Raw genomic sequence first — 18445 nt, forward strand, 5'->3', positions numbered from 1 at the left:
TCCTGTTGGTTAGTCATCTGCATTTGCTCCCTCTGCTTTTGGGACTACATCCAAACATCTTTAATTAGGCTAATGTCCTGGAGCACGTTTTCTGTTTTCTAGTGATTTCATTGTCTTGGGTTTATGCTTAAGCCTCTGGTCCATTTTGAATTCACTTTTTATATGGTGAGAAACAGTGATCTGGGTTTTTTTTTTTTTTTTTTTTTTTTTTTTTTTTTGAATACAAGTAGTTATCCAGGTTTCTCAGCACACAACTCAAGAGATTCCACTAACACTAACGGATGATCTGGCTGGCTGCCTTGTTCAAAGTCAGCTGGAGGTAAGTAAGTGAGGCTGTTTCCGTGCTCTACACTCTGTCCCACTGACTTCTGGGTTGTTTTTAATAACAATATTATGCTCTTCTGGTAGCTACGGTTTATACTTTTTGTTGGTTCTTGAGGCAGAGTCTGATTGTGTAGCCCAGGCTAGTCCCCAACTCATAGATCCACTTGCCTCTGCCTCCCAACTGCTGGAATTAGAGGCTGGACAGCTTGTTTGCTCGTTTTTAACTCTTTCTTCTGGTCTCCCCCCATAGAGCATCTACAATTCGGATGTGAACATGTGTTCACTCAATGGCATCCTGTAAGTCTGAGAATTTTCCTCACTCTTTTACATGGTTTCTGTTCTGTTATTTCCTCTTCTCTTATTTGATTGGACCCATTCTATTATTCAGTCCTTCAACTGTATTTTTCTTTTGTTTTATTTATTGATTTCATTAGCTCCAAGGTTTGGTTTTTCTTATTCCTTTAAGGTCCTCTTTTGGCTGAATTTCCCTCTCATATCGTGGACTGTTTTCGTGCTAATCAGGATAGGTGCCCGCCAATGTCTGAAAGATACAGGGGCTAGCCTGGACTAGTGGGTCTATAAAGAATCCTTATTAGTGTGCAAAGGGTTAACCAGTGGTAGGGAGTACTTTACCCAGGGGTAGGCTAGCCCTGTTGCTTCCCAAAGCCAAAGGCAGGTGGGCTGGGTAGCTAACCAGCAGCTCATTTGTTTCTTGGAGACCTCATGGGGACAAGGGGGGTGGGGAATGAGTCACTCAGGCTGCCTCCCAGGGCTGATGGTGTGTGAATGGGACTGATCAGTCAGGGACAGCAGGTAGGGAAACCTGGCTGTTTCCCCAGGCCCTTGACAGGACGAGCTGCTGTAAGGATTGATGGCCTGGCTGCTTTTCAGAGAGGCTGAGGAGAGGCTGCTGGCACTTCTTGCTTTTCTTTTGGAACACCAGGAGGGTGGTTTCTATTCCGGGAGGGGTGCAGGCCTGCCAACCAAGCTGATCAGGTGAGCTGCTCGGTACTTCCTGGGTTTAGGGAGGATGGAAGCAGGGACAGAGACATCAGGCTGGGTCAGATGATCTGCTGAGAACCTTGGCTCTGCTGGTCCCAGGACTATTGCACACTCTCACCACAGCAATCGAGGCCTGGGTTTTAGCAGGACACAGTGTGGGCTGAGTTCACTCTCTTGCCAACACTTCGGAAACCTGGGAGCTCCGCTAAAACACTCATTCATCCATTCTCACTGGGTTCTGACTATGTAGCCCAGGCTCTCTTCAAACTCACACAGTAGCCAAGTTGGCCTTGACCTTGCCTGCCATTCTCCTGCCTCAGGCTTCTAAGTGCTAGGATTATATATACAAATCCCAGCCCCAAACTGGTGTTGGGCACCTGGCTAGTTTCTAATTTCCCACCAGCAGTGAGCAGAGCTCTAACCTTTAGCAGAAGACTTCTGCATGCAGTTTAGTGAGATGCCCACTGTCCCTGCAGTGGCCACACCGCCACACTGCCCACTCACGCACGGCAGCTCTTGGATGGTGACAACTCTTATTTGTTACTGTTCCCAGAGCTCTGCAGAGATCTTACAGAGGCCTCAGGGGATGGCGAGGAAGGGGCTGGGGAGGAGGGGGAAGAGTGGGCAGGGGCAGGATTGCATTCCAGGAGATGTGGATGAGGATGGAGCCTGAGTTCTGGCCCCTACAGTTGAAATGGAGGAAGTTTTCTTCTATGCCCAGAGCATGTTCTGCAGGGAGCTTCCAGAATTAAGCCCACATGCCATGTGGACAAGCCGGAAGCTAGGGGCAGCACTGAATTAATGAGCCATACTTTCCCTATTCCCCCTCACCCCCCCCCCCTTTTTGGCATTTTCAGAGAGGGTCTTCTATGTAGCACAAGCTGGCCTTGAACTCCTAGCAATCCTCCTGCATCAGCCTCCTAAGTACTGAGATCACACTCATGTGTCAGCACACCTGGCTCCATTTTCATTCTTTCTGTTGTGAGCATTGCAGAAGCAGAAATGGCTCACCCTCAATCTGCAGCTTTTCATTACTTGTCCAGGAGAAATGTCAACAGCCTTTTGTTTGGGCACGGCCTGGGTGAGCGTGCCAAGACTAGCTCAGAGGAATCTCTTTAGATGCACTTGTGTGTCTGTCCTTCTCTCTGCACCAAGTCACTCACAAGCTGGTTTCTCCGAGGCTCCCAGGCTGCCATCCGTTTGGTCCCTCGTGTGGCCTGCAGAACTACTGTGCATTAGCCTCCATCCTGGGCCGGACTGAGGTCTCCTCAGCCTCCCCAAACCCCTCTCTCAGCAGCCGACCCAGGGCCAGGGTGGGGTGCTCAGCCTAGTCCCCACCTTTTCAGTTTTACATAAATTTCATCAGAATCCTTTGATCTGACTTCAGTTTACTTCTCCAAGACGTTGCAAAACGGCTAACTTGGCTGAATTTTTCAAAACCGTCTTCCCAATGTCCAGTGTAATTCCTGGCACACAATAAAAAGAAAATACACTCTGGGCTGGGTATCCAAGCCTCATGACCTGAGTTCTATCCCCAGGACCCACAAAGGGGAAGGGGACACACACACACACACACACACACACACACACACACACACACACCCTAAAAAATAGGTTTGAGCCGTTGAGGGAGCTCCCTGATGAGGTTTGAGGGAAGAATGGTCTGTGCTTACTACATTCTCAGTCAGTTCAGCCTCTCCCACCGCTCATGCTGGGGTGCTGATGGGCACTGTGGTGCAGTGGCCTGAACATGGCAGGGTACACAGAGTGCATGGGTAGGTCACTGGAATGCCTACTCTTGCCTGCTTCAGCAAGCCCAGGTCGGGGGTGAGCAGTATGGTGATGGGACAGGAACAGGAGATGACCCCAGATGACTGGTGAGACGAAGCAAATTAAGGATGAGAGTTAGTCAGGGATGAATGAGGACCCAGGAAGGACAGAAATGACAGTATGACAGAAAGAAATGCACCGAGAGCTATGGGAGCCTATGAACGATTTGTCCCCTACCAGGTGACCCCTGAGGTGGAGTTGTGAACACAAACACAAAGGGACACAAAGCATAGGTGTGCGGACAGTGCCCCACACTGAGTGCTGGCTTCACCTAGTGCCCCTCTCTCCACAGCTGAGAGGAGCGGCCTGCAGCAAGCAGTTCTGCCAGAGAGTGCCACTCCCAGCTGCTTGTTAAAGTAAAGCTCTGGCTCTCGGGGACACGACTGGGAGGCATTCCCTCCTGTGGAATGGCATGCACGATGAGCAGGTATAAAAGAGGGCTTTTCAGGGCAGTGCCTGAGGTTAGGTACCTGGAGACACCATTCTGGTGTTCTGACAGCTCTGTCAGGTGGTCAAAAGGCTTCAGAAAACCTAAATTATAAGTTATCAGTTGCATCCTGTGTGGCTGAAGATGCCAACAGCCACCTTCCTGCTATGCACAGCATTCCTGTATCAACAGTTGCCAATCACCTGGGCTTGTGTGTACAGTCTACGCAAGCCCTGACAGCTCCGGCCCAGAATATATTAGGGAAGGTGTATGCGGAGTGGAGGAAGGCAGGGGGTGAGGACAGAGCGGCAACAGCACTTCCTGCCCCTGACTGAGCCCTGACTGCAGGCCAGGCCCCAGGCCGTGAATTATAGTCATGGCGGTAGCTGCCCAGGTGGTAGGGATCACTGTTTCCACTCTTGCAGGCTAGGCTGAAGCTCGGCTTGACTAAGAGTCCTATGCAGGGTCACATAGCTCAGTAAGTGGGGAAGCCAGATTGACACCCAGGTTTGTCTGGTTCCAAACCCTTGTCTCTTTTCCCCTTGTGTGGACCGAGAAAGCCGAGACCCCAGCTGCATTCAGTCTTTGCTAGGACAACATAATGAGCCACTGTGAGTCTGGTCAGAGTACTGGCATGGATCAATGAACCCATGGTGAGGTCATGGGGCAAAGATGCCCTTCCCTCATCCTGCCCAGCTTCACTATGGTGCCGAGAGACAATCTGAGCAGGGTAAGATCACCTTCCGCTACCAAGCTCCCTGTTCCTCCAAATCCGGGGGGGCGGGGCAGGTCTGAGCATTCTCCAGCTGGATGGGAACAGTTGTAAGCCACACCTCCAGGTGACTCTGACTATCTGGCCACCAACTCTGCCTCTAAAAGGGCTCATGGTTGGACAAAATGACCACTGCTTACAGAGATTGGCTCTGGGATTCTGTGGCCGAGATTGGCTGGCCTTGCCTTCTGTGTTGAGCTCCCGTGTGGGGACTGAGCCAGAGATGAGACAACCTTTTCCTTCCGGACCAGCACCTTCTGTGCAAATGCTCTGCTTGAGGCCTGCAGACCCTACAGCCCAAGTTCTCCCCTAATAACCAGAGGCTGCAATACAGTTAAGTTTTTGTGAGGCAGCAGTAGACAGAGCAGGCAGGAGCCTGACTTTCCTGACAGCGGTCTTTCCCATGTACCCCAGTCCTGGGCACAGCCTCCTGGGTTCTGTCCGGCCGCCTCTTACATTTGACTTCGTTCTCCCTGAATAAGACCGGCTGTAAGCAGGGACAGCAGAGCCACTGACTGCAAAGATCATGGTTTCTGTCCTACAGAACCTCATGGGCTCATGGTACTCACCCTAACCAGTGGTCATTCTTATTGCCTTCTACCTCCAGAGCAGGGGAGAACTGGAGCCCAGTTTCCTGGTTGGCAGGGGTACTTGTGAATGCAATGACCTCTGAGACAGGCACAAGGATAAGGACAGGGGCTGGTTGGGAGCCCTTCAAGGGGGAACATATCCTGAATGTCCTAATCCCACTGGTCCTGATGGTGTGCATGGGGGAGGGGAGGGTGGATGGAGTGACAGAGACTGAGGTGACAATAGCCTTTTACTTGGCCAGATGCTTGGTGCTCACAGTTACCTTGGAGGCAAGAGATCAGGACCAGAGGTTACATCAGGCACCAGACTAATCAGGTCCCCCAGAGATGGCTTCTGAGCCCAGGCCCCAAGCACATGCCTTACCCCTTTGGTGGTCCTGCCCCACTGGGTGTCCCTTCTTGGGGTGAGCTCTGCAGCTGGCCCTGGGCCCAGATGTTCTATCCAGAGGGTTGAATAGCAGTGACGAAGTCTGTCTTTCAGCCATGTCGACTCGTTCAGCTACGGGTAACCCTATCTGAGCCCTCAGAACCGAGGTGGGGCGGGAAAGGGGGATGAGGTCTGTTCCAACACAAGAGGCACAAAGATGCCACGAGCTGACTGCATGCTCGACTCAGTGCTTTCATGATGCTGTCAGGGGTCAGGCATGTGTCTTCCCCACCAGAGGCTGTCTTCTTGATACTTCTTTTTATTTTATTTTAATTTCCGATAAAGTTCTCAGACTGCCCAGGCTGGCCTAGCATTCATTATTATGTAGCCTAGGCTAGCTTTGAACTTTCAAAATCCTCTTGCTTTGGTTTCCCAAGTACTAGAATTACAGATGTAAACCATTATGCCCAGCTCCCTTACTGGCAGAGATGGGGGTCTCTGTATTATCAGGCAGAGCAGAGCTGAATTTCCAGAATAGGCGGGCATGGGCTACAGTCCTGCTTGCCCTGGGGAGAACTGGGGTCTGGGGTAGGCTCCTCTCTTCTAGCTCTGGCCATTTGTGGAGAACAGTCACATAGTGACAGTGTTCTCTGGGAGCAGATGAGCAGGGAGAGTGGACAACTTCCTGGAGGTGTAGTCAGCCATCCAGTTTTCCACTCCAAGGACAGAGATTTGAGCTCTCTCTCTGAGAGGAGCGAGGAGCGCAGCAGTTTGGAAGCAGGCAATCTTGCTCTTGCTTTCAACAGCTTTCACTCCTCACTCGCAGAGCTCCCCATGTGGGGATCTTATACCTGAACCAAAATAAGCAAAGCTGCTAATCTGACGAGATCAGTCTTCAAATACCACAGGAATGTCGCCCGCCTGCTCGCCTGCTCGCACCAGGGGCTGGGCTGGGCTGTTAAGCTCCCCTGGGGCTCCTGCCATCCCGTGGCTGGGAGCAGGGAGCTGGGTCTGCTGAGGAAGAAGCTGCCCTTAAACTTCCTACCACACTTCAGCTACACACTGACCTCTCCTCCCTCGGGTTTAAAGGCTGCTGGCCTTTCCAGGGCATACAAGCTGGGATAAGTGTCTCCCTGCACCGCAGTCCTCGGCAGGCACACCAGTCCCTCCCTCTTCCAGAGCCTGTGCTCTTCCCAGCACGGTTCAGTGCTTCTCAAGTTCTGTGAGGGACCAACTGGTTCTGCTCTTTACACTTTAGTTCTGTCCCAGAATGATAACTGTACAAAATATAACAAAGAAGAACCACAGGGAAATCGAACACCCGTGGAAAATAAGTAAGTCCCATCTCAAAATTAATAGGCTCATCAGCATAAACTCACTGTGATTGCTATGAAAGTTTCCAAAACTTTAGTCTGTCTCTAGAAAACTGTGACGAGGATCAGTTCATATCATTTTTCATCCCATGATACACCACAGATTCTAAGATGACTGATACCCAGTCTGGGGCATTCTGCCTCGGCTGCTGCCTGCCTTACCCTCAGGTGGGAGTTACAGAAGGCTGAGCTGGAGCAGCCTGGGCCCTGACCTGGGGCAGCTGTGATGAGCATAGTAAAAAAATGCCTTTTAGACATGTAAAACTAGCTTAGTCAGGATCCCTGCGGCAGACACCCAAGGCTGCACCTGATAAACAGAACTCCCTCAAGATAACCGACCCAGCCCTAGAAACCACTGGACAGTATATAGCGCGATCAAGAGTGAGGATGTTTGGGTTGGGGATTTAGCTCAGTGGTAGAGCGTTTGCCTAGCAAGCGCAAGGCCCTGGGTTCGGTTCCCAGCTCCGGGGGGGGGGGGGGGGAAGAGTGAGGATGTTCTGAACATCTGGAGAGACACCGCCCTGATCTGCCCTGCAGCTGGATCCTAACCCTCGAATCAGAGGCTTCTGCTAAAGATCGGACCTAACCTTGAGCTAAGGTGAGCAGCCTGGGGAGATAGGCTTAGGACCATAGTTAGGAATTTAGAGTGTGAGCCTTGTGTAACGACCCTCAGCATATAAAATAACGCTTGCTACACCAACTGCATGTTTCTACCTTCTTGCTTGGGACAGCAACTCTGCTTTGGAGACAGTGACGAGATAGAGGCCTAGCGCACAAACTCACAATCAGAGATAGCACACGGTGGGTCAATAGTAAGTACTGTGCTAACCTGTATGGGTCTCCAGGCTTCTAAGAAAGGAGGCCCCTCCCAAAACAAACAAACAGCCCACAAGTCAGGCCGTCGACTAAAGTCCATCTGTGAAGGTTAGCAGGCAGAGCGGGGAGAGACTGCGCATGTAGCTTTCGGGCCTTTGAAGGGTGACGACACGGAGGGCAAAGTTACTTACACACTGGATGCTAAAGAACATCGTGGGGACAGTGGGAAGTGGATGGCCAACCAGACACAGACGGCAGTTCAAGCCCGGGTCAAGGACAGGTGCCGTCCTCATCAGTCAGTCAGTCAGTCAGTCAGTCAGTCAGTCAGTCAGTCAGTCAGTCAGTCAGTCAGGCAGCTTTCTGGGCTCCTCAGGAACTCAGCGTGGACTCAGTGTGCTCCTGCTCTTTTCGGAGGGAAGCCAGGTACCCAAGGGCTTGGTGACAGAGGGAGACCAATCAAAAGCACTTAACCCACCCTCCAAACAAAAGGAAAGGAATGTGCACTCCCCTAAAAGACACACGGCTCAGACCCAAAATAAAGGCACAGGGTGGGGCTGCTGAATTTGGTTCTGGCTCTGTGCTACTGTAGCCTCTGACAAGCTTTCTCATCTACAAAAAGGGCCTGAGGTCAAGAATGGTGACTAACACTGTGGCTGGCTTACAGTGGTCCTCAAACCTCTGTGACTTTGTGCCTGGCTGGCTGTTGTAGGGGGGAGGTCTACCGGATATGCAAAAGTGTGTGGCACCTGTGGAAGGAGCCAAGGGGCAAACGCTGACAGCACATAGCCGGTGAGGGACAGGAGAAGTCAGAATGCAGAAGAACAAGAACAGAATGAAGACCCAGGCTCCCCGGCAGTAGGAGAGGTTGGAGGACCGGGTGGGGGTGGGGTGGAGGCCAACCAGAGAAGAGAGTTTAGATTTGGGAAGGTTTGGATCATCAGGTGGAGAAGGCGGGAGAGTCCAGAGGTTTTGCTCAGGTGAGAGTTACTGAAATCTCTGATGTGGTCTGACTCAGTGTAGCTGGAATCTGGGGGATGCTGGGTCTGAGATGATTTTGAGTCATCTGAGTGGAGCTGTCCCTCAGGAAATTGGGTCTTTGGGTTGGAGAGTTGTCATTAGCTGAAGCGGTGGGTGAGAAGGGAGGAGGGCCATGCAGAGTGCCACAGGAACAGAGTGTGCCTGCCGTGGAGCCTGAGAAGGACTCCTCAGAGAGTCAGGGGGTCCAAGGAGGGAGAGAGGAGACAACTCAGTTTCTAAGCGTGCGGAAAGCCACCATGAAAAGAGCAGGGTGGCTGCCTGGATGGAGCATTTGTCCACGAAGGCTTTCTGATGGACACCAGCATTTAAAGGAAAAGAGGTGTGAGAAAGGACAGACAACACAGATCCAGAGTTAGCCGGAAGTCTTCATCACACTCCTGGCAGGGTGGGGGCTGGGCATCTTCCTCTGAAGCACAGTGGGGAAGAAGACTCCATATTTTGTGATTTATAGTATGGGACAGACAAAGCCCACGCCTCCCAGTCTTACCACACCTCCCGGAGTTGTAGAGATAAAAGTCCTGGGATCCTTCTCTGGAGGGGTAGAGAGGAAAGTGCTTTGGAATGTGGGGTTACCAGCTACTCAGCGGCCCTGGCCAGGAGCCCACAAGCCTTCAAAGCCCCCAGGCAGTGCAACAGGCCTCCTACACCTTCTCACGCAAGGGTCCTAAAGCAGGCAACAGGAACCATGCTGGCTCCAGACTCCCTGTCCCAGAGAACTCTGCAGAGTCTGGTCATACCTGTACTCTAGGGAATGCACGAGCCTGGACCAGGGTTCAGAAGTCCAAGAGAATCACAGTACTGAGCCTTCCTAAAGCAATGTGTATCTCTAAAACAACAACAACAAAAAAAAACCCACACGATTTTCTCCTGCAGAGCTGCACAGTGGGGCCTAACTAGGGCCCTGCCTCAGCAGCCATGGGCAGGCATCTGGCTGACATCTGTACCCCGCCCACCTGCCATCTGGCCACAGTTGTAGCAGGACGCAGCAGTTAGGCATGCAGGCTGTGCCACCAGAATACTTGGATTCAAAACCCAGTTTCAACCAGAAGTAATGATCCATGTCTGTGAATTCCAGCACTTGAGAGGCTAAGGCAGGAGGATTGACGTGAGTTTAAGGTCTGCCTGGGCCACACAGTGAAGATCGGAATGGCATGGGTTACAGAATGAGGCCTGACTTGGAAAACAAAATGAAACAAAACACCCAGTCAGCTTTCTCCTTCCTTATCTTTGTGACTTCAGATGAATCCCCTGACTTCTCTGTACATCCATTCCTTCTCACTGAAACCGGACTAACGATCAACTCCGTGTCATAAAAATCATCAGGAGGATTTAAACAGAGAAACGGGAAAGATTCTTAGCACAGAGCCATTGGTGACTATGGCTTTCACCCTGCAGCACAGGACAGGGCTCTGCTTTTCTCTGAAACTGCTGGCCGTGGGCTTTGCCTGGGGAGGACACTCAATACTGAGTGGCTGAACTGGTCACTGTATAAAAGACATGGCACTCAGGTTGGAGAAATGGCTCAGTGATTAAGAGAGAACGCACAATGGTCTTGCAAAGGACCTGAGTTTGATTCCCAGCATGCACATCAGGAAGCTCGCAATTGCCTGCATCTGCAGCCTCAGGGAGCTGACACTCATCTGGTCTCCTTGGACAAATACACACACACACACACACACACACAACACACACACACACACACACACGATCTTCTAAAGGTATGACAATGAACTTAATCATATCTTTTACCAATATGCAACACATGTATGAATAAAGGATTGCCAGGAATGTTGAATATCAACTGTGGTTCTAAGTGATGCATCTGAATGAATCGTGATTTTTTTTCCCTTTAAAACAACATTTAAAGCATTTATTGCGACCTACTCTGAGATGTGTATTTATTTCCCAGATAGTAAAATAAACAAAACAACAATAACCAAAACCACAAACTCATCTAATTATAACGAAAGTCACTGGCAAACGGAATTCATTTGCTAAGTGTCCAACTTACTGGAGTGATCTAACATTTACATAGCCCCAGGAGATGTCATCTGATTTCATTTTCCTGACTTATGTGGGCAGTAATGCTCAGACTTTTCCAAGTTCACACAGCTGTTACGTGAGAAAGGCACGAGGCCTTGAGAACATGGCCTAACGGTTGTCTTTCCCGCGCAGTGTGCACTGCTGTCGTTTTCCTTCTGCAGTTCTTCACTAAGATGAAGTTCACAGGTTGATGGTGCTATAAAGAGATTCTGTACGGACGTTTCCTCCACCAGCAGATAGGAACAAACGCAGAGACCCACAGTTGTGCAGGGAGCACCCTGGTACCCTGCGTCACTTAGCCCTAAATGGGACACTGCCATCAGATCCCTCCCCTTGGGGTTCAGGGACCCTGGTGGTAGAGGAAGCAGAATGATTGTAAAAACCAGAGAGGAGGGCTGGGGATTTAGCTCAGTGGTAGAGCGCTTGCCTAGGAAGCGCAAGGCCCTGGGTTCGGTCCCCAGCTCCGAAAAAAAGAAAAAAGAAAAAAAAAAAAAAACAGAGAGGATGGAGGACCCCAAAGGAATAAGATAAGACCATCGACACATAGTAGAGCCGATATATATATGAACTCACAGAGTCTGTGGCAGCATGCACAGGGTTGCACAGGTCTAAGTCAGATGAAGTTGATGGCCAACATAAAATGAATTCAATAGTATCTTTAAAGGTTTTTTTGTTTGTTTGTTTTTGGTTGCTTTTTTTTTTTTACCTTATAGGTCTTTTGTGTATATATTATAGTTTTTGATTTTGTGTTTTTATAGAATTTCTGTATGTGCAAACATGTATGCCTCTGCATCTATACGTGGTTCTTACATTTTTCCCTTTGGTTCTTTTTCTTCTGTATGATTATTTTATGCTAATCCAGGTTGAGTAATATATATATATATATATGTATGCATACATATATGTAGATATATTTTAAATGTCTGTTTTCTAGTGAAAGAAAGAAAGGGAGGGCATGGATCTGGGTGGGGGGCAAGGCAGAGAGGATCTGGGAGGAGTTGAGGGAAGGAAAACATAATCAGAACATGTTCTGTGTTAAAAAAAATCAACTTTTAATTTTTAAAAAAATAGGGAAAAGGGAATGATGCTAGATAGTTGATGGATCCTGCATGCCAGGCTGGTTCCTGGACTGAAGCTGGGCTCATCCAGTACTACAGAAGAGACCAAAATGAGGTTTGAGCTTATATTTCTGGGCTGGACCTCTTCATGTTGGGGACTGTGGCTGTGCGAGATGACATCTGTGTTCCTCAGTTATGGGACATGGGGAATGGGTCTATCAAGAGCACAGCTGCAGTTGAGGACACATTAGGAGTGCACTCGCCAGTATTAAAACTGCCTCTATGAAAGTTGTAAGCTACAAAATGCGCTATTTCAAACCAAGAAGGTTCCCTTGGCCCAGCTATGATCCCCAGTGTGGTCGTGTCTTTGGCTTTCCAAGTTTCCTTTGGACCATAGAGCAATTCCAAAGCAGGAGAGCAGAGACCAAGACATAGTTTCAGACCTCTTTCTTCTCTTCTCTCTCCTCTCTCCTCTCTTCTCTCTCCTCTCCTCTCCTCTCCTCCCCTCTCTCCCTCTCCCTCTCCCTCTCTCCCTCTCCCTCTCCCTCTCCCTCTCCCTCTCTCTCCAGAGTTTCTCTTTGTAGTATTCCTTGGCTGTCTGGAATTCACTCTGTAGACCAGGTTGGCTTTGAACTCATAGAGCTCTGCTTTTTGCTGGGATTAAAGGCATGAGACACCACTGCAGGCTCAGACTGCTTTCTGTGGCACCTGACGCCAGCACCAGAGGTGGCAGCAGCTTTGGGTTTCAACACTGAGTCAGAGCAGAGCAAGTCTGCAGCAGGGTCTCCAGAGGAAAAGGAACTGGACCATCTTACAGTCACAGACTGTTTCTCTGCTTCCGGAAGATTTCGTTTTCGTGTAAACTGTATTCTAAAAGCCACCATTGGTAGCCCTGCACTATTAACCCTTTGAAGTCATCTTTGCATTTTCAACACAAGGTTCTTTTGTTGGTGCTGGTGGAAATATCACACTGTTGGGTTTTGCAGATCTCTGTCTTAGACCATGCCTTATGTTCCTGCATAACAAGCACCAATCTTCCAGTTCTATGCCACTTTGAGCTCTGGGACTGGCGTCACGTGTATGTAAGAGTGTGCAGTGAAATTTTTCTGTATTTGCCAGGATACTCATACAAAAATTAGGGTCTTGGAAAGTGATGATTGATATTTTTTATTTAGGTGCACTGTATATATTTATGTATGTTCATTGTATGGACTTGTTGGAGGTGTGCTCATGTTAGTGAATGAAGGCATAATTTGGTATATGAGTATTTGGTTTTCTTATATTTAAAACCAATTTACATTGACTAAAATCAAATTACATTGATGGAGCTAATCAACTTTTGAAAAGTTTTGGAGAGGATTTTTTTTTTTTGTAAAATAAAACTGCTTCTTTGCCTTTTAAAAAATAATGATGCTATAATACAAACCAAAACCTTTAATTTACACAGTGCCTCTTGGCCTAAGTGTCAAGAAATATTAATTACTCATATAAAAAGAAATCTAGGCTCCAACTTCTCCTAAACCCAAAATTGATACTTATAAGTAAGTTATAAAGTTAAAAATAACAGAACAGAGGGGCTGGGGATTTAGCTCAGTGGTAGAGCGCTTACCTAGGAAGCGCAAGGCCCTGGGTTCGGTCCCCAGCTCCGGAAAAAAAGAACCAAAAAAAAAAAAAAATAACAGAACAGAACAAGAAGAGAGTGTGTTGCTTAATTTTTTTTCTTTTTCTTTTTGTCTATTGAGACAGGGTCTCACTCTGTAGCCCTGGCTGTACTACAACTCATTCTGTAGACCAAGCTGACCTTGATCTCCGAGAGATCCGCCTGCCATCACATATGGCTGAGCTTACAATAAACCTGAGAGATTCAGGATCTCTGTGGACATAAATCTCAGAGCGTCTGCAGTTGGTTGATCCTGATCAGGCTAAGTGAGGTGTCAAGACTCACTATCAATGAGTGATACAATCCCGTGGACTGGCGCCATGGACCGGACAGAAAAGAGAAAGAAGCCAAGGCTAGCTCGCTTCCCTCTGCTTCCCGACTGCAGGCGCAGTGTGACCAGAGCCTTCCGCTTCCACTGCAACACCTTCCCAGCTATGCTCCGCCCCAACTGTAAACAAGAATAAACCCTCTATCCTTAAGTTGCTTTTTTGGGGATACCTCGTCACAGAAACAAAAGAAGAAACTAAGACAGAACGTATCATCAGAAACTAACATCCATTTAGGCAATTTTCAAAAGCCACTATGGGAGACACCTTGCCGATAACTTCCAAAATTAAAAATGCTTATAATGTTTGATCTGGAAGTAGCACTTTATTTTACATAGTCTTGCATGAAAAATGACACACAAAGAAAGTTATTCATGAAGTAATGTTTTTAAAAGTGAAGTTTGGATACTGTTCACCAAAAGGGAAGTGCTTAATTAAAATACAGAACACCTACAGGATGGAACACTGTGTAAAAAAAGATGAGAGGCCTGGTGTGCATGCCCGGCATCCCAGCACATGGGAGGTGGGTCAAGAGTTCAAGGCCAGCCTCAGCGATGTCAGTTCTATGCCAGCTGTGCTACATGAGACACTGTTTCAAAACAGAGAGACGAACCGAGGGAACACTTGCTTTTAGTCATCATGGAATATGGGCACAACTTTTATCTTCCAAACTTAACACTTAGAAAAATAAAATGATAATCTTCAGAAACAAACACAGTGAGCCCCAAAGGGCCTCGCTGACCGCGTGGTGTCAGTGTCCAGTCTGTGGTGAGGATGGGACTCTAAATAAAGCTTGGAGGTCTTTCTGAGTCGAGCAAATACACCATTTAGGAAGGCCACAGAGCCTGTAATTGACAGGACGGATTGCTTCAGGTGAGAGAGCAACACAGAAAGCTCTGAAGGTCTGCAGTGGGCACCTCCCAGATTTCTGGCCAAGTATTGATCCGTGCACACATGAGAGGAGACACGGAAGCCAAGACCAGCAGGAAGAAGTTTAAAAAAAAATTCTAGTGTTCATACCAGACTAGGGGCTATTTCTATTCCCATACGGCAGAGTGCAGATGCATCAGTGAGAGCAGAATTCCTAACGTAGGAAGGCGGCTTGGGCAGTGCCTCAGGAGGCTAAATGGCTCTAAAGAAAAGGCTGCTCACGACGCTCTTACAGCAAGCCAAAGGGCTGCTGCTGTTTCCGAGTAACTTAGCTATGTACCGAAGTCCAGTGCCATTTAAAGGACCACAACAAAATCCAGCACAGAAAAGTGTGAAAACCTATTACATCCAGTGAAAACTACCAGGCAGAGAAGCAGAAAAATATACATCAATGGAAACCATCCCAGAGTTAGCAGACAAGAATGTGAAACATCTTGCTTTGGTTATTCTTCTGTTGCTGTGGTTAAGGTGCCATGACCAAGGCAAATTACAGAAGAAACAGTCTATGTGGGTCTTACAGTTTCAGAGGTAGAGTTTATGACCATGAACATGTGGAGCTTGGCAGGTAGGTAGGCATGGAGCTGGAGAAGTCCTGAGAGCTTATGCTTGATCCGCAAGGGGGAGGGAGGGAGAGGGAGGAGGGAGAGAGGGAGGGAGGGAGGGAGGGAGGGAGGGAGGGAGAGAGGGAGAGAGAGAGAGAGAGAGAGAGAGAGAGAGAGAGAGCGAGCTAGCTAATTGGAAATAGCATTAACTTTTGAAACCCAAAGCTCACCTCCAATGACAGACCTCCTCTAACAAGGCCATACCTTCTAATCCTTCCCAAACTGGGTACCAAATATTCAAATATATGAGCCTAGAGGAGTCATTCTCATCCACGTATTCACAGAGTTATTAAAAACCTGCTTATTAAACAGAAAAAAAACCCAAACCAATCCATGGACATAACAGAGAACCAGACAGAAGATATAAAAAGACCTAAAGGAGCTAACAAAAATAAAAATGTGAAATCTAAAAAATATATACAAAATGTGTGCTTGGATTGATTATATCTTATGACGATTATAGATACTGTAGCTTCAATATAGTTTTAGATGTCACAAAAGAAAAAAAGGCAGACAAGACAGACAAAACTGTGAATCCATCGACCACCAAGCAGAGCAAGCATCATATTGGACACCACGGACAGAGAGGAAAGCCTCGGCAGGCTTCTGGAAAGAACAGAAGAAGAGAAAACTGTCTGGCAGAGATTACGCAAGCTTTAGATAAAGAAAATAGCAAGCCCTAAGTAAGTGCTGTTAAGTAATTCAACAAAGTCACCATAGTGGTGATAAAAAGAAAGGGAGCTGCTTTAAAGTCCCACAAGGAGGTGTGGTTGTGGGAAGAGCTGTTACCCAGCCAGGAAAACCTCCCAAGCCAAAAGCATAACAAAGACTCAGTCAGACTGAAGGACTTCACATGACATCGGATCTGCCACGCACACAAATGCTTGTGCCCATGCAAGCACATGTGTGTGCACACAGGCATACGCACATATGCACACACGTACCTGCACTCACACATAGGCACAAAGAGGTTCTTCGGCCAGAAGATGGAAATATGTATTTATTGAATGTTGCTGGAATCACCAACGTCAGTCCCTTTGTGACTGGCTCACTGCATTGGGAGTGACATCTTCAGGGGTTCACCCTGCATGAGTCAGAGTTGCCTCTTTTTACTGCAGAAAGAACACCTCTCTGTCTGAACTTGCTCTGTTTTCCTTTCGTCTCCTGATGGGCACGTGGGTTGCTTCTAGCTTTAGGCACTTAATGACTCTATGACCTTGGGTGTGCAAATCCCTGAGACCCTGACTTCAGTTACTCTGGCTGTACAGACAAAGAATTGCTGGATCACAAGCTAACCCTGTTGTAATGATGACCACACTGTTTCCCACAGAAGCTGCACTATTCTAATTTCTCCATACCTTATAAGCTCTTGCTAGCTTCTGTTTGGTTGGACAGTAGCTGTGAGGATAAGGTGGGTTCCCCATGTGCTTCTGCTTTGCATTTCTTTAGTCGGTGACACTAAGCATCTTTCTGTTTCTTAACCACTTGCGTCTCGTCCTTTGAGGGGCACCTACATAAACCAAGTAGCTCATTTTCGTTGATGAATTTTAAGAGTTCTTTTTATATTTAAAATATCTTAGTTTTAAACATGTGTATATGTGCGGGTTAAGGACAAATGAGTGAAACAATACTGTAGCTTTCTGATAGGTAAATAAATATATAAAGCGAATGAGAAAATGGCACAAAGAATGGAAAATATTGTTACATAAGGCTGTTACATTCCATATGGATATTAGAAAAGAATTATAAATTAAAAACTTATCTTATACAATGCAAAATATCTATTATGAGACAAAGAAATATAGCTATTAAGCCAATGGTGAGGGTAAAAATGAAATCATGGTATGTAATTAATCCAAAAGGAAGCACAAAAAGAAGGAAACAAACAGGAAACTAACGGTGATGGAGTAGACTCAGACACAACTGTATCAATGACTTATATAAATGGCATATAACTTTAGAAGCAATTCAATAAAAGACATCATCGTATTGTATTAAAAAGCAAGGCTCAGGGCTGGGGATTTAGCTCAGTGGTAGAGCGCTTACCTAGGAAGCGCAAGGCCCTGGGTTCGGTCCCCAGCTCCGAAAAAAAGAACCAAAAAAAAAAAAAAAAAAAAAAAAGCAAGGCTCAGCCAGCAGCAAACCACTGAACTGAGAACGGGACCCCCATTGAAAGAATCAGCAAAAGGACTGAAAGAGTTGAAGGAACTTGAGACCCCATATGAACAACAATGCCAAGCAACCAGAGCTTCCAGGGACTAAGCCACTACCCAAAGACTATACATGGACTGACTCTGGGCTCCAACCGCATACGTAGCAATAAATAGCCTAGTAAGAGCACCAGTGGAAGGGGAAGCCCTTGGTCCTGCCAAGACTGAACCCCCAGTGAATGTGATTGTTGGGGGGAGGGTGGTAATGGGGGAGGACGGGGAGGGGAACACCTAAGGGGAAGGGGAGGGGTAGGGGTTAGGGGGATGTTGGCCCAGAAATAGGGAAAGGGAATAACAATCGAAATGTAAATAAGAAATACCCAAGTTAATAAAGATGGAAAAAAAAAAAAAGCAAGGCTCAACTATGGGCTGTCTACAAGAAACCCATCTTAAATATGGAGACATAAAGACATCAGCAGATTAAAATCAAGGATGGACTGACTGTTGCCCCACTATACACACAATAGCTCAGGAGCAAACAAAAGTATATATGTGTACACACATGGAGCAAATGAGTCGATAAGGCCAAGTTTAATCAAGTGGAGCATTTAGAATGATTGATGCCATAGGAAGACTTCACAAGAATTATTACTAGTGAAAAAAAAAAGTCAAAATAACAAGAGGACCTAGAAATGTGATAACAATAAGTGTCTAAGAACCAAGTAACTGAGGGAAGTGAAACCAGATGAGAGAAGATTTCAGCACTCCAGTCAGAATTAAGTGGATAGAGAACCAGGAAAGACATGGCAATTTGACAAGCAGTATCTATCGACTTTATCTGACCGTCTCCATGGAGTACCCAGTAATAACAAAGCGTCTCTTCTCAAGAACACTCATTAAGATGGACCAGATGTTTCCCCATAACTCAGATCCTAATCGTTTGAGAGTAAGAATCACAGAAAGCTTACTGTGATCACACACACAACCCCACACAACTAGGAATGGAAGAAAACACTTCAAAGACTCAGGAGTCAGAGAACAGTCATTAGAAGCATTAGAAGACATGGATCTGTAACTTTATTATATTTTTTTAGGTCTCTGCCCTGGCTTCTAAGAACTGTCAGATAATAACACTGG

General features: G+C 47.3%; 1 protein-coding gene and 1 long non-coding RNA gene across 14 annotated transcripts in view; one reads left to right on the forward strand and one right to left on the reverse strand.

Moving 5' to 3' along the window:
* St3gal3 (ST3 beta-galactoside alpha-2,3-sialyltransferase 3) overlaps positions 1 to 18445 on the reverse strand; it is a 204377-nt gene that overhangs the window by 58641 nt on the left and 127291 nt on the right.
* On the forward strand, positions 7022 to 13936 carry LOC148006010 (uncharacterized). The gene is made up of 2 exons (XR_015621088.1): positions 7022 to 7283; positions 13387 to 13936. It is a non-coding gene; the product is annotated as an uncharacterized LOC148006010 (long non-coding RNA).

The sequence above is a fragment of the Rattus norvegicus genome, chromosome 5 (assembly GCF_021556685.1).
Source record: "Rattus norvegicus strain SHRSP/BbbUtx chromosome 5, alternate assembly SHRSP_T2T, whole genome shotgun sequence".
Taxonomy (NCBI): domain Eukaryota; kingdom Metazoa; phylum Chordata; class Mammalia; order Rodentia; family Muridae; genus Rattus; species Rattus norvegicus.